The following is a 13,938-nucleotide window of genomic DNA, read 5'->3' on the forward strand; positions in this document are numbered from 1 at the left end:
TTTTCTCCCCAACGGATCCGTTTTCACGTTTCCCAAGAAGTCTATCCTTGATATGTTCATCTTAATCGATGACGGGTATTCTTTCCTTTTGTGTCTATCCTTGATATGTTCATCTTGACCGATGATGGATATTCTCGTTTTGGTATTCTGCCCAGTAAAAAGGTAGTTCTAATCCCTATTTCATTCCCTAGAGGGTTAATCCTTGATATGCTCATCCTAACCGATGACGGGTTTCCTTCTCTTTGCGGTCTTTTGTCCATTAACCGGTAGTTGTAAATCCTGCTTTCCTTTTTTGTGGAGTTTATCCTTGATATGTTCATCCTAACCGGTGACAGATATTCTCTTTTTGGTATTCTATCCAGTAACTGATAAATGTAATTCCTATTTCTCCCCTCGGAGTCTATCCTTGATATGTTCATCCTAACTGGTGACGGATATTCTCTTTTCAGTATTCTATTCAGTAACTGATAGATGTTATTCCTACTTTTCCCGGTAGTATATCCTTGATATGTTCATCTTAACCGATGACAAATATTTTTCTCTTTGAGTCTATCCTTGATATGTCCATTTTAACCAGTTAAGGATATTCTCTCTCTCTTTGCGGTCTTCTGCCCAGTAACCGGTAGTTGTAAATCCTATTTGGCTTTTCCCCAGCAGCCTATTCTTACCCAATAGTTGGTAATGAATACACCCCCCTGTTGTCCTCAGCGAGCCATCCTTGATATGGTTAGCCTAACCGGTAACGGATGTCCTCTCTGTCAAAGTATGTTATCTCCTTGCTCAGTGACCAGTAGTGGATAATATATTTCTGGTACTCCTGCGCTGAAGTTTATTCAGCCCCAGTCGAGTTTGGTATGAGTACTTCAAATTTATTCTGATTTACCCATTTCCCATGTAGATTTTCCCTTTTATCCCCGATTGAGTCTACCAATTGATTTATTTTCATGGAATCCCTCGTGTCCCCCAACAGTTTTAAGTCGTGGCCTGGCCTACGCCCAACTTTTGATTGCCCCTAGAGTCTCTGTCTCCCCAGTGAGTTTTCCTTATGGAATGCATTATACTCCTGTGGACTTCCAGTCTCTCTAGATTCTTTTCCTTTGTGGCAACATTTTCCCCACAAATATTATTTTAACATTCATATCATATGCATCATGAGGTCTCTTAGGGACCAAAATTTGTTTCTATTGTTGTTATTTAAGTCCATTCTACTGAGTTGATACAAAGATTTTAACCTTCATCTCCTCAGCTAGAACGTCCTTAAATAGGGGCCGTTGTAAGACCCTAATTTTGACCCTAAGATCCCTCATGCCATCTCATCATATGCATTAGCATTGGGATTACACCTTGGCATCCTCCTTACCCTCCATTAATTGGGTTGGCATTGGGAGAGATCACCAAGAACTTTTGATTGTATCATACTTTTGTTTTTACGAACCAAAATACCAAAAATATGTCAATGTACAGTTTTTTGCTTTTGTAGGTAGTGTGTGTGCTCACTTATGCTCTATCAAGCTCATATCTAGGGTTTAAGACCCTTAATTCAAGTAGCTCAATCAAGAAATGGTTCACATTGGCTCTAAGTATCATATATGGATCCCCATTATCTTCACATTTTATTTTGATCAAGAAATCATCAAGAGTTTGGAGTTTGTTTGCCTTGGAAACCCTAATTCATCTAGGTATCTTGTGTGACTTCTTCAACAAGTTTCTTCAACAATTGATCAAATATTTCAAGGGATACTTCATATTACATCATCTTATGCATATATGATCCTCCATGAGTCCCAAAAGTCAAGAGAATGTCAAGCTAGCAAGTTGGTTCATGGTGGTTGACCAGAGAAAGTCAACTGGTCAAAACTGGGGTTCTCTAGACCATATCTCCTACAATTTTTGTCATATGAAAATTATTCCAAGAGAAAACTTATTCTAAATGACATTCCAAACTAATTTCATGTAGAGGTCAAGAGCTAGTTTTTTTTGGAAAGTTAGTTTTTATGGTGAAAGATTATAGGTCATTTTGTCTGAACCCTAGTTTGGAGGTCAACTTCCCAAGACCATAACTTGCTCAATATTTATGAGATGAAAGCCATTAAAATTTCATGATCAACTTCAAGTTGTCTACTTGTACTTTGAAATTTGCAGGAAGTTCAAGTTCAACTTTCAAATGCATGTTCCAAGAGGAAACATTATAGGTCATTTTTGACCATTACCATTGAACAAGTGATTTTCCTCAACTTCTGAAATGCATAACTCCTTCATGCCAAATCCAAATGATGTCAAATTTGTGACCAAATTGAATAGGTTTGAAAGAGATACAACTTTGATGAAGGAACATTTCTAATTTGAAGTCCATAAAAAATGTTATTCAAGGTGGAAGAAGTGAACATTTGACCTGGGACTTATAAAATTTTCAAATGTGATTGATTTCCCAAACTTCCACCTCATGATTAATCATGATCCAAGCTTCAAATGAAAAGGTGTTAAACATGAAAGTTGTTCCCCTTGATCTCACCTTTCCAAAAAGTCCAAGATTGTCTGATTTGGATCAAAATTAAGGGAGTTGTGCATTGGTGTAAGTTAAAGCACCATTTGGATAATTTCAACTTCCATTTTTCATACACATTTTCATTGACCTTTAACATGATTTCAGCATGATGAACGTTGAACTATGGATCAGATTACATCATCTCATGGGCCTAGTGTATGCCCATGCATCCATGCAAGAGAGAAATTCAAATTTTGCCAAAATTGGAAGTGAGCAAATATCAATCCCATAGGATATAAATAGAAGTGCATTGTGATCAGAACTTCATCAACACCTTACCCAAGCTTTGCTAGACCAATTCAAACCCCTACTGCCATATAATTTCTGAAGATTTCTCTTGAAATCTAGCTTGAACTTCATCTTCTGTTTGGAAGTTTAAACTCCAGAAATTCACTTCTCTTTTCATCTCCATTGGCTTCTGCAAGAAAGAGGAAAAGAAAGCAATCAAATCCAGATCAAGATCAAGTGAAATTAAATCAACTCTAAGGTGATTTTTTAGAAACTTCATCTTTTCGATTCTCCCTCAATTCTTCACCATTCTTTGTGATTTTTCGTTGTCTGAAGTCCTATCAATGTAGGCAAGAAGATTGAGTTGCTTTGAGGTCAAATCGAAGCAACTCAGTTCATGATCCTCAAAATTCAAATCCCTGTATCTTTTTATATACTTGGAATTGGAAAAAATTGAGGCCAAATTCGAGCTCCTGAGCATTTTTCTGTAAATCTATGTCTTGCTTTTTCATTTTTGTGATGGTTGATGGTACACCAGTCCGTTGAGGTCCACCGGAGAAGAAGTCTGGAGATAGGGCTCCGGTGGTGTGGTGGCATGCTCCTATCCTTCGGATCTTCTTTCCATCTTCTAATCTCATGCTTTGCTTTGGATTACCACACGTGTGTTTCAGTTGACCAAGGCATATGTGGAACGCGCATTTTTCACCATCTGATCTGCCATCTCAATTAATGAGGGATATCAGATGGTTCTCATTTTTTGGAATTTCTGATTATTTCGTTTAGTTGCTTATTTTTAATTAATTCTAATTAATTTTATTATTAATCCAAAAAATATGGGACTTTCACCAAAAAATTTCAAATATTTTCCTCTTTCATTGATATTTTTCATGATTTAATTATTTTTGTGCATATTTTTAATTGTTTAAAAATACTTCTGACTTTTCAAAAATTATGAAATTTTTTGTCTAAGGTCCTTTGACCTTCATTGACCCAGGATAAATCTCTTGGCCTTTTATTTGGTGTTTTGAAGAGGTTTTAGGTTTTGATCAAACATAATTTAATTTAAATGCATTTTAGTTTGATTTTTAATTGATTAATGGTGTATAAATTATGTTGAGCCATTTTTATTGACTTGTGAAGTTTGACTATGTGGTTGGGCCTTGGTCAAGGTTGATTTGACTTTTGTTGGATTAAAATATTTGGATTTAGGGGATTGATGAAATGTACATTTCATCTCCCAAAATGAATGAATGATTTAAACTTGATAAAATTCCTCCGATGACCAATTTGTGTTTGTCTCATCTCCCATCCCTATTCATCTTCAATCCCATTCTATCCCATCCCTGCCATTGACCAATGACATCTCAATATCCTAAGGCTAATTGGTTCATCAATAACTTATGTTAGATGAACCAATACAAGTATGGATGAGATTAGGTCCATCCTTTGATCATTTTATTTTTTAGTGTGGTATGTTTTAGGAGTATGGTTCATTATACTATATCTCTAACATGCATTAGCACCTAAATTTCTATTACCCGACTGTAAGACCCCAATTTTGACCCTAAGATCCCTCGTAGCATCATAACATTGCATTTACATTGCCTCAAGGATCATAAGCATCTTAGCTCCTTACCTTTGGGGTGGGATCTTTTGAGAGTGGGCCTGAGGTCACCAAGCATGCTTGAATTGTATATTATTGCTTTTCTCATTTTATTTACTAACCAAAAGCACAAAAATATGTCACTAACATCTCTTGTTTGTGGTTTGAGCAGTCACAAGGTCTAAAAGCTTCTAGGGGATCCTATGTGCATTGATAGGGCCAATTGAAGATGAAATCAAGCATGGTAATGGTTCCCAAATCTCTCATCCATCAAATATGCCTCCCAAGTGACTCAATTCATCATTTTGAGCAAAGCAAATCAAGAGGTTTGATGTTTGTTTCCCAAGGAAACCCTAATTAATCTGTGTATCAACTGTGCCTTGCTCATGAAGCAACCTCAACCCATGATCAAATACAATCAAGGGAAGTTATTTCATTCATCATTTCCTGCATATTTGATCTTATTTGAGTGTCCTCAATCATCAATTCATCAAGACTTGAAGTTTGGACTTGAGAAGTTGATCAGTCAATTCATCTGACTATTTTGAAATCCACTGAGACCTAACTTTTGATGTGTTTGTAAAATGATGATGACACCAAGAGCAACAATATTCTTAAGGACCATATGAACAACTTTCATGTTCATCAAAAATTGGTTTGAAGCCTGGAAGGTCATCATCCATTCCAAGACATTATAGGTCATTTTGACTGAAACCCTAATTTTGGGTCAACTTCCCAAGGACATAACTCCTTCATTTTTCATTATTTTGAGGTGGGATCAAATGAATTGGAAATCTTAAGATGTATACTTCAAATGTTATTTGAGAAAAATTTCAAAATCTCAAAATAAATACATGTGATAATGCAAAACATTATAGGTCACTTTGGACCAAATGCATTGAAATGTGAAAAAGTCCAACTTCAAAAGCCCATAACGTCTTCACCAAAAATCCAAATGATGCAAAATTTAAGTCCAAATTGATTGCCTTGAAAAAATATACAACTTTTATGTTGAAGATTTTGTCATCTGGAACATGCATCATTCAGACAGAAGGGTTTGAACTTTGGCCAATTTTGAAAATCTCACATTGTGCATGTTTTGCACCCTACACTTCATGGCCAATTTTCATCAATTTCCAAGGCCCAAATAGAGTTTTGATCAACATAACAAAGTATCCTTATGTAATGAGCTTTCTAACCATTACTCATGAGGTGGTGTTTCTATTTTTGGCATAGCATTTTCGAAGGCTTGAACATAATGGTGCAATTTTGGAAAATCATTTAATTTGCATTGCATGAGCTATTACCATCCAATCTGCATGTCCAATTTACTTTCATCATGCATCAGCTACCAAATCCAGTTGGAATTGGGCCCTCCATGCGCCTGTACAGGCCCATGCATGGAGGCCCTTTGCATTCATGCAAATTTGAGAACATGCATTCAGCATTGCCTTGCTTATAAATACAATGCCATAACTTCATAATTCCACAACCTGAAGGCGCCGCAAATGCTGCTAAACTGAAATCACAACCCTCACTAAAGGAACTAACTCACTTTTCTCTCAAATTTCAGATCTGAGTTTTGATCTCCTTGGTTGAAATTTCAGATCTAAAAGTTCCTAGACCTCTTCACCTTGATCCAAAGTGTGGACTGTAAGAAATAGCATCAAAGAATTGTGACTCAAAGCCCTGCAAATCAGAGGTTTACCTCAACTGTTATTTTCTTCGAATCTGATTGCATAATGCTTATTTCTCATTGTTGTTGTGTGATCTGAAGTCCTCTGCATAGAGGCAACATTATCGTGCTTTCAATTTTCAAAAATCATGAAGTTCATATGAACACCACAGATCTTCCACTTCTGATTTCTTTCAATATAGAGATCTAGAATGGATTTGGTTGGTACAGGGGTGATGTTCATCACCCTAGCTCTCGATTGATTCCTGGATCGTGTCTTTTGGTTACCATTTGAATCTCTGCAAATTTGGACTTGGCGGAAGCTTGGCCTGAGAAGACGGTGGCGCTGGCCACCGTCTGGTCTCCAGATTTGATCTGGATCGTCCATTCCCTTTTCCAGATGCAATCTCACACGTCCAACCTTATGACTTTATTAATGGCATGGTGTATTTCATTTGACTCACGCATATGGCGAACGAGCGCTTCTTAGCCGTGTGATGATCCACGTCAATTAATGAAGCTTCATCAAATGGTCCATGTATTTCCTTATTTTCTAATTTCTGATTTTAATTCTTTTATTTTCTTTTAATTCCATTTCTTTTTAAAAATTCATATCACTCTCATTATTGGTCCAAAAAATATGAGACCAATTTCATTTTTCTCCTTTTAATTTCTACTTTCAATAAATGATTTTTAATATTTTTTATTTTATCATTTGCTATTTTTTTTAGTAATTTTCTCTTTTCTGGTTATTTTTAATTCATTTAAAATTGTTTTTGGTATCCAAAAAATACAAAAATATTTTTCCAACCTTTTTGAATGACGATAGATCTATGAAAAATATTCTCATCAATTTATTAATTGATTTGAGATTTATTTGATATTTTAGTTCAATTAGGTTATTTTTATGCATTTTTAATTGATTTAAAATAGTTTCTGACTTCTAAAAATGCTGAATTTTTTTGTCAAACTTTGTTTGACCTTGTTGAACTTGGGATAATTCACTTGGACTTTTCAAAGTTGATTTGAAGTGAGTTTGAAGTTTGACCTTCATTTATTATTTTAATTCAAGTTTCATTTTAATATTAAAAAATACCAAAAATATTTTATTTCTTTCTTGACTTCTAATCTTCATCTTGCTTCTGTTTTCTATTGTTTGACCTTGATCTTCTCTATCTTTGGCCAATGCTTGTTGATTATCTCATTCCATTTCCATTAATGCATTTTAATTCTTCTTCTTCTTCTTCTTCTTCTTCTTCTTCTTCTACTTCTTCTTTTTTGATCAATGAGTTAACGATTGGTGGTTAGCATTAATACATGGAGGCTTAATCTTCCTTGATTGAAATCTAATTCATCTTGATCATGGATCAAGTGAATGGCTTTGCATGAAGGATAGGTTGCTTCCTAAATCGTGCAAAGAACCTAAATCTCAATACAAGATCATTTCTCATCTTCTTTTTGGCATGGCAAGTTGTTGGAGTTTGATTCACTAATCAAAATCTCTAACTTGTGTTGTTGCCTACATTATTATTGACCGGCCTCAGATAGTTGTGACTTCTACATAAGTCCAATTACGATTGCTTAACATAGCACTAAATTGTCTTATGGCACACTAACTCTAACACTAACCATTAACCATTAACCTTTAATTCTTGCTCTTTACACTTATGCAATTTACTATTCTTGTACATACTATTCATTTGCTTTTTCCTTTGCTCATTTGAGCACATGTTTATGTTAATGTAATTTGCCTTTTGCTCACTTGAGCATATAATTGTGTATATATTATTGTGCTTGTGTTTTGTTTTGATTGATGTGGACCAAATGTAAAAAGTGGACAAATGGACTTAGTTTCTAGGACATTGCCTATGCAAAATTGGAGTAAAAAAGACCTTAATGTTGACGATGGATTAGAAGGACCCAATTTCTAAACTCAATCTTGTCCATTCTTGATTTACTTCATAGAACTCTTTGATGTGTGTGCTTTTGTGCTAGGGAATCCTATTTGAGCCAAATTGAAGAACCATTGCGATGTTCATCCAAAGTGAAAGATACAAGAGCTATTGGGGATCTTCTAAGAGCTTGTTTGATTATGTTGATTGCTTGAGCTTACACTTATTTTGCTTGCACATTCCAAAGGATGGGAGCTACTTGGAACATCAATATGATCTCAAGAGAGGAACTCCATTTTTGGTCTTGTTTCTTTATCCTTCATCTCTTGTATGATTAGGACTCTAGCCATTCTTCTTCTTCCCTCCACTCTAACCTAAGCCAAAACTTTTGTGCAAACATTAACACTTGTTTTCAAACATTAGAAACCTAAGCATTATGCTTTTGATTTTCAAACATTCTTTTCATAACACTTATTTTGAATGGAATCCCTAAGTCAACTTTGACCATATTTTGTAAATACTTTTCACTGGTAAATATAACCCATTCAAATACTTTTTGTGGTTTCAATGGCCACTCTCTTAATAAAAAACGTTTCATAAGCCTTTAGCTATTAGGTTTGAGTTATCCTTGAGGTATATGTAATACTCACCTATATCCTTAGTGATGGACAATGAGTCTTCCATGCTTATTATAGGGTTAACCCCTCACTAGCATGTTGAAGCTATCCTCACATGGTGGATTTGTGGTTTTAGGTTGAGTTTTCTCCCTTGGATAACAAAAGACCTTAAGGCTTTTGGACCAATCAATTCACCCACTTGTATTGAAATTTTTACCCCAAACTACGAGGTTTTGATCCTAATCTTTTTTAAGATGGTACGTAGGAAATGGGTTTATCCATTCAAACACAAATTGTAATTAACTTGTATTTTCTCTTCTCACCTCTTCAATCATGTTTGCACAAATTTTTTTTTACAAAAATACCAACCTTACAACAAAATATGAAAAGGGCTACCTAGGAGTACCTAGGATGTCTTCGGTGCTTAAAACCTTCCCATTGCATAACCAACCCTCCTTACCCCGATCTCTGACATTTTTACTAGTTTTTGATTCGATAAAATCTTAGCTTTTTGTTCGCTTTCTAACCATTCCTTCGGATAAATAGAAGTGCGGTGGCGACTCGACTTGTATGGTTTACCTTGGATTTATTCAATATCTCTAATGGTAACGAATACCCCGCTACAAAAAAGTGGCGACTCTGCTGGGGATATTTGCCTAGTGGGTTTTGCCTACTTTTCATATTTTGTTGTATTGTATTGTATATTATTTTTGTGACATATTTTTGTGCAATTTGGGATTACTGTATTGTATGTAATGATTGAATTGCTTGAATATTAATTCCTTGTATGCTTGGTGATCTTTGTGAGATGATTTCTATACCCGAACTTAAGTGCATTTAGGATAGGAGAATGACATAGTCTTGTCAACTTGTGTGGAGTTATTCCTTAGCAAGTTGACTTGCTAGCCCATTCACTTGGTGGAGGTCATGTTGGGATCAATAATGTCACACAAGTAGTTGTGGTTACACATTAGTCTTTCCAATATAGACCTTAGAAGCCAAGGATCTTAGTTTACCAAGCCCATCTTGGCCTATTCGTAGGACGTAGTGCGAGGGTCGTTCAAGTGTAAGATATGATACGACTATTGCGCGATACTACACTCATAAGAGTCTCTCATGAGAATATTTTTGGAATACGAGTAGTCGTTTATCCGATAATATCCGAAAGATGGGATGATGACTATGGGAACCTCTTGTAGAACATGTTTGGCAGGTTTAAACCCTAGTGCACTCCCTTTGGGTGGTTCTTAACCGAGACTCCATGCTCGTGACTTGTAACAAACCCTTGATTCATGGTTCATCCGTTCTTGTATCCTTAATATCAATGGAACTTGGGTGTTGATAAGGTGTAAACCATAATCCACCAAAATGGATGATTGATATTAAGGATGACTTGATCCATCCCATGACCTTTGTTTGGTGTGCTTTGCTTGATCCTTGAGTGTGATTGTTGCATCCATGCATTCATGCACCCATTTGCATCCATATCATCAATAATGAGAAATTTTTTCAAGGAACTTAAGAGGTCTATTTGCAAATTTTCAGACATGGATAGACAAAGAAGGAATACGAAGAAGTACAATTTCAAACAACCCGACTTGAAAAAGCTAAGGAATTTGACATCCTATGTACTAGATCCCTTGGGTTTCGAGGCTCGTTATGGGAAGCTTCTATCTATTATGACTACTCAAGTGGACGAAGGATTGATGAGTGTATTGGTGCAGTTCTATGATCCCTTGTACCGTTGCTTCACATTTCTGGATTTCTAGCTTTTTCCCACGCTTGAGGAGTATGCCTATGTTGTGGGTATACCTATCCTAGACCAGTTGCCGTTCAGTGGCTTAGAGAGGGTTCCTACTTCTCAAGAGAGAGCTGATATGTTGCATATAGATGAATCTCTGGTTGGTGCTCATATGACTACCAAAGGTGGAATTCAAGGTCTTCCTTCTGAGTTCCTCATTGCTCAAGCTACTTCATATGGGAAGGCCATGAGTGAGGATGCCCTGAGGCCATCTTTGTACTTCTCATCTATGGGCTAGTGTTATTCCCCAACATCGATAAGTTTGTGGATGTGAACGCTATTAGGATTTTCTCTACTCTTAATCCGGTTCCGACTCTGTTGGGTGATACCTACTTTTCTTTGCATATGAGGAATGCAAAGGGTGGTGGTACCATTTTATGTTGCTTGCCTCTGCTGTACAAGTGGTTTATTTCGCACTTGCCACAGACGTTCGCCTTCAAGGAGAACAAAGGATGTCTACGGTGGTCCACGAGACTTATGTCTCTCACTAACGATGATATCTTTTGGTACAACCGTGTATATGATGGTGTGCATATTATCGACTCTTGTGGTGAATTCTCCAATGTGCCTCTTCTTGGTACATGTGGTGGGATTAACTACAACCCTATTTTGGCACGTCGTCAGCTTGGGTTCCACCTAAAGGATAAACCTAATAACATTCGGTTAGAGGGTGTGTTCTTTCAGAAGGGTAAAGATCCCCAAGGCTTGAAAGGTAGGATGGTCCGCGCTTGGCGCAAGATCTATAGGAAAGGAAGGAAGGAGCTGGGACCGAAGAACTGTATCGCTTTGGAACCCTATACCTCTTGGGTTAGGAGGAGAGCTTCCGAGTACCTCATGCCTTATGAGTATCCAAGACCTACACCTTTGGTTGTGGCTGGGCCTTCAACCCTCCCTGACCAAGGAGTAGACGAGATGAGAGACGAAGACTGTTCGCGTGCCTGGATCCGTGAACGAGAGGAGTTGCTTCAGCAGATTAGAGAGAAGGATGCTTTGATAGAGTTCCTTGGCACTAGGTTATTGATGAGCCTGACGATGCATTGACTTCTCTACATCCTCAGTCTTCCAAGATTTGGAAAGGAAGTATGATCGACTCGCCAAAGAGAAGGAAGATATGGAGGCAGCCTACGAGAGGGAGGTGAAGAGGCTTCGGGCAGCTTATCTTCTAGTTTCCGGAGCTTTAGATGATTGTTTCTAGGGTTCCATAGGATGTTAATTTTCCTTCCCTCTTGTATTATATTTGGTTACCAAAACGGTACTTCTTTGGTGTAAAAAATATTTTCCGGATATTATTGATGTGATATTTCCATATGTGTCCAAATGATTAATATTTTCAAATATTTGCAAATAGGACTCTAAAGTTCCTCTGATATAAAAAATTAAATCATATGCATTGCATGAATCATGTGCATAAGCAGGTTTTGCTCCAGGCTTTTTGTTCTATGGTCTAACTCTGTGTTCTTCATTTATTTTGAAGACAAGCTGACTCACCGGTACTACACCCGAGCCAACGCATCAAGACAAATGGATCATTTGGAGCAAGAGAACCGTGAACTTAAGGAGGAAGTAGCCAGATTGACTGCCCTGATGGAGTCATTCATGGTTGCCCAGAGCCAGTCGTCTCCAACACCTTCAACTCCTCCCCAGAGGACAGTCATCTCTGAGATTGCCTCATCAACCGTGCCTGCGGCCAGCGCCCATTTTGCACCAACAACTATGCCATCCAGGTTTCCTTGGGGGATGCCTCCCAACATTATGCCTGAGGGTCCTGCACCTACATTTACTTTTCTGCCGACATCTAGCCCGGTCCTCGCTGTTCCTCCTCCTGTCGTGAATACTATGCCCAAAGTAGACGACACCATTTACCATTCTGAGCCGTCTGAGGGCCCGGATGTTTATGAAAAGATGGATGTTATGAATGATCAATTTCTTGAGCTCCGCAAGGAATTGAAAACTCTCCGAGGAAAGGACCTCTTCGGCAAGTCTGCTGCTGAACTCTGCTTGGTCCCAAACGTCAAATTCCCTGTAAAATTCAAAGTACCTGACTTTGAAAAGTACTAGGGAAATACTTGCCCTCTCAGCCACGTGGTCATGTATGCCAGGAAAATGTCGACTTAGACCGACAAGGATCAACTTCTCATTCACTACTTTCAGTATAGTTTGTCCGGTGCTGCCCTGAGATGGTATATGGGCTTGGACAACGCGAACATCCGATCCTTCAATGACCTTGGCAAGGCCTTCGTCAAGCAATACAAATATAACATGGATATGGCTCCCGATAGGGATAAATTGATAGCCATGTCCCAGAAGGACAAGGAAACTTTCAAAGAGTATGCCCAGAGGTGGCGAGAGTTAGTAGCACAGATTGTGCCCCCGCTGGAGGAGAAAGAAATGACCAAGATATTTCTCAAGACCTTGAGCTCATTTTACTATGAGCGGATGATTGCCAGCGCTCCTTCTGACTTTACCGAGATGGTGAACATGGGGATGCGTCTGGAAGAAGGAGTCCGGGAAGGGCGCCTGACTAGAGAAGAAGGCTCTTCTGCCAAACGGTATGGGATGTTTGGAAAGAAGAAAGATGGTGAGGCACATGCTGTGACCTCCCATATTAAACCTAGAAGACCCTCAGTAAGGAGGAAGACCGTGCGGCTGTCGGTAACCAGCATCAGGTGGCTCACATAGCACCTATTTTCAGAGAGAATCAGCAATATCAGCATCACAACAATAACCAGCAACAACAACATCCGTAATATCAACAACAACAGCACCGTCCTCAACAGCAGGCCTACCAGCCTCGAAACAACAATCAAGCCAGCATAAGCTATGAGAGGAAGAGGGTCAGCTTCGCCGATTTGTATCCCTCTTAGATAGAGAGGAAATTGATTACTCCACGAGATCCACCGGCTATACCTACCAACCCTCAGTGGTGGTATAAGCCTGAGCTACCCTGTGTTTATCATTCCGGTGCTCCCGGACATGATGTCGAAAACTGTTACCCACTGAAGACCAAGGTTCAAGACCTTGTGAGATGTGGTATCTTATGTTTCGAGGACGTAGGTCCTAATGTGAAGAAGAACCCATTACCCGAGCATGGGAAATCCTCTGTCAACATGGTCCAGGGCTGCCCTGGTAAATACAAAGTCAAATATGTCAGCCATATTCGACAATCCTTGGTCGAGATGCACAAACTGTTGTGTGAATACAGTCATTACGAGCACGACCACGACAGATGCCGAGTTTGCACTGTCAATCAGAGAGGATGGCGCCAAGTCCGCAAAGACATCCAAGAAATGCTAGATGAAGGAGTCATTGAGATACTTCAGAATCGAAAGATTGATGAGGATGATGATGAAGTCAATGTAATATCTCCAGTATTTCGGATCCCTGAGCCTGTTGTCATCAAGTATGATGGTAGCAAGCAGAAGGCTTCTCCCTCTTTGATTATTAAACCAGCTGGCCCTGTGCCATACTCTTCTGATAAAGCGGTCCCCTATCCCTACAATGCTGTGGCATTGGAGGATGGGAAGGAGGTGCCCCTGCCCTCTACTTATGTTGTTAATATTATCGATGTCAGCGGCTT

Source organism: Lathyrus oleraceus, chromosome 2 (genome assembly GCF_024323335.1).
Source record: "Lathyrus oleraceus cultivar Zhongwan6 chromosome 2, CAAS_Psat_ZW6_1.0, whole genome shotgun sequence".
Lineage (NCBI taxonomy): Eukaryota > Viridiplantae > Streptophyta > Magnoliopsida > Fabales > Fabaceae > Lathyrus > Lathyrus oleraceus.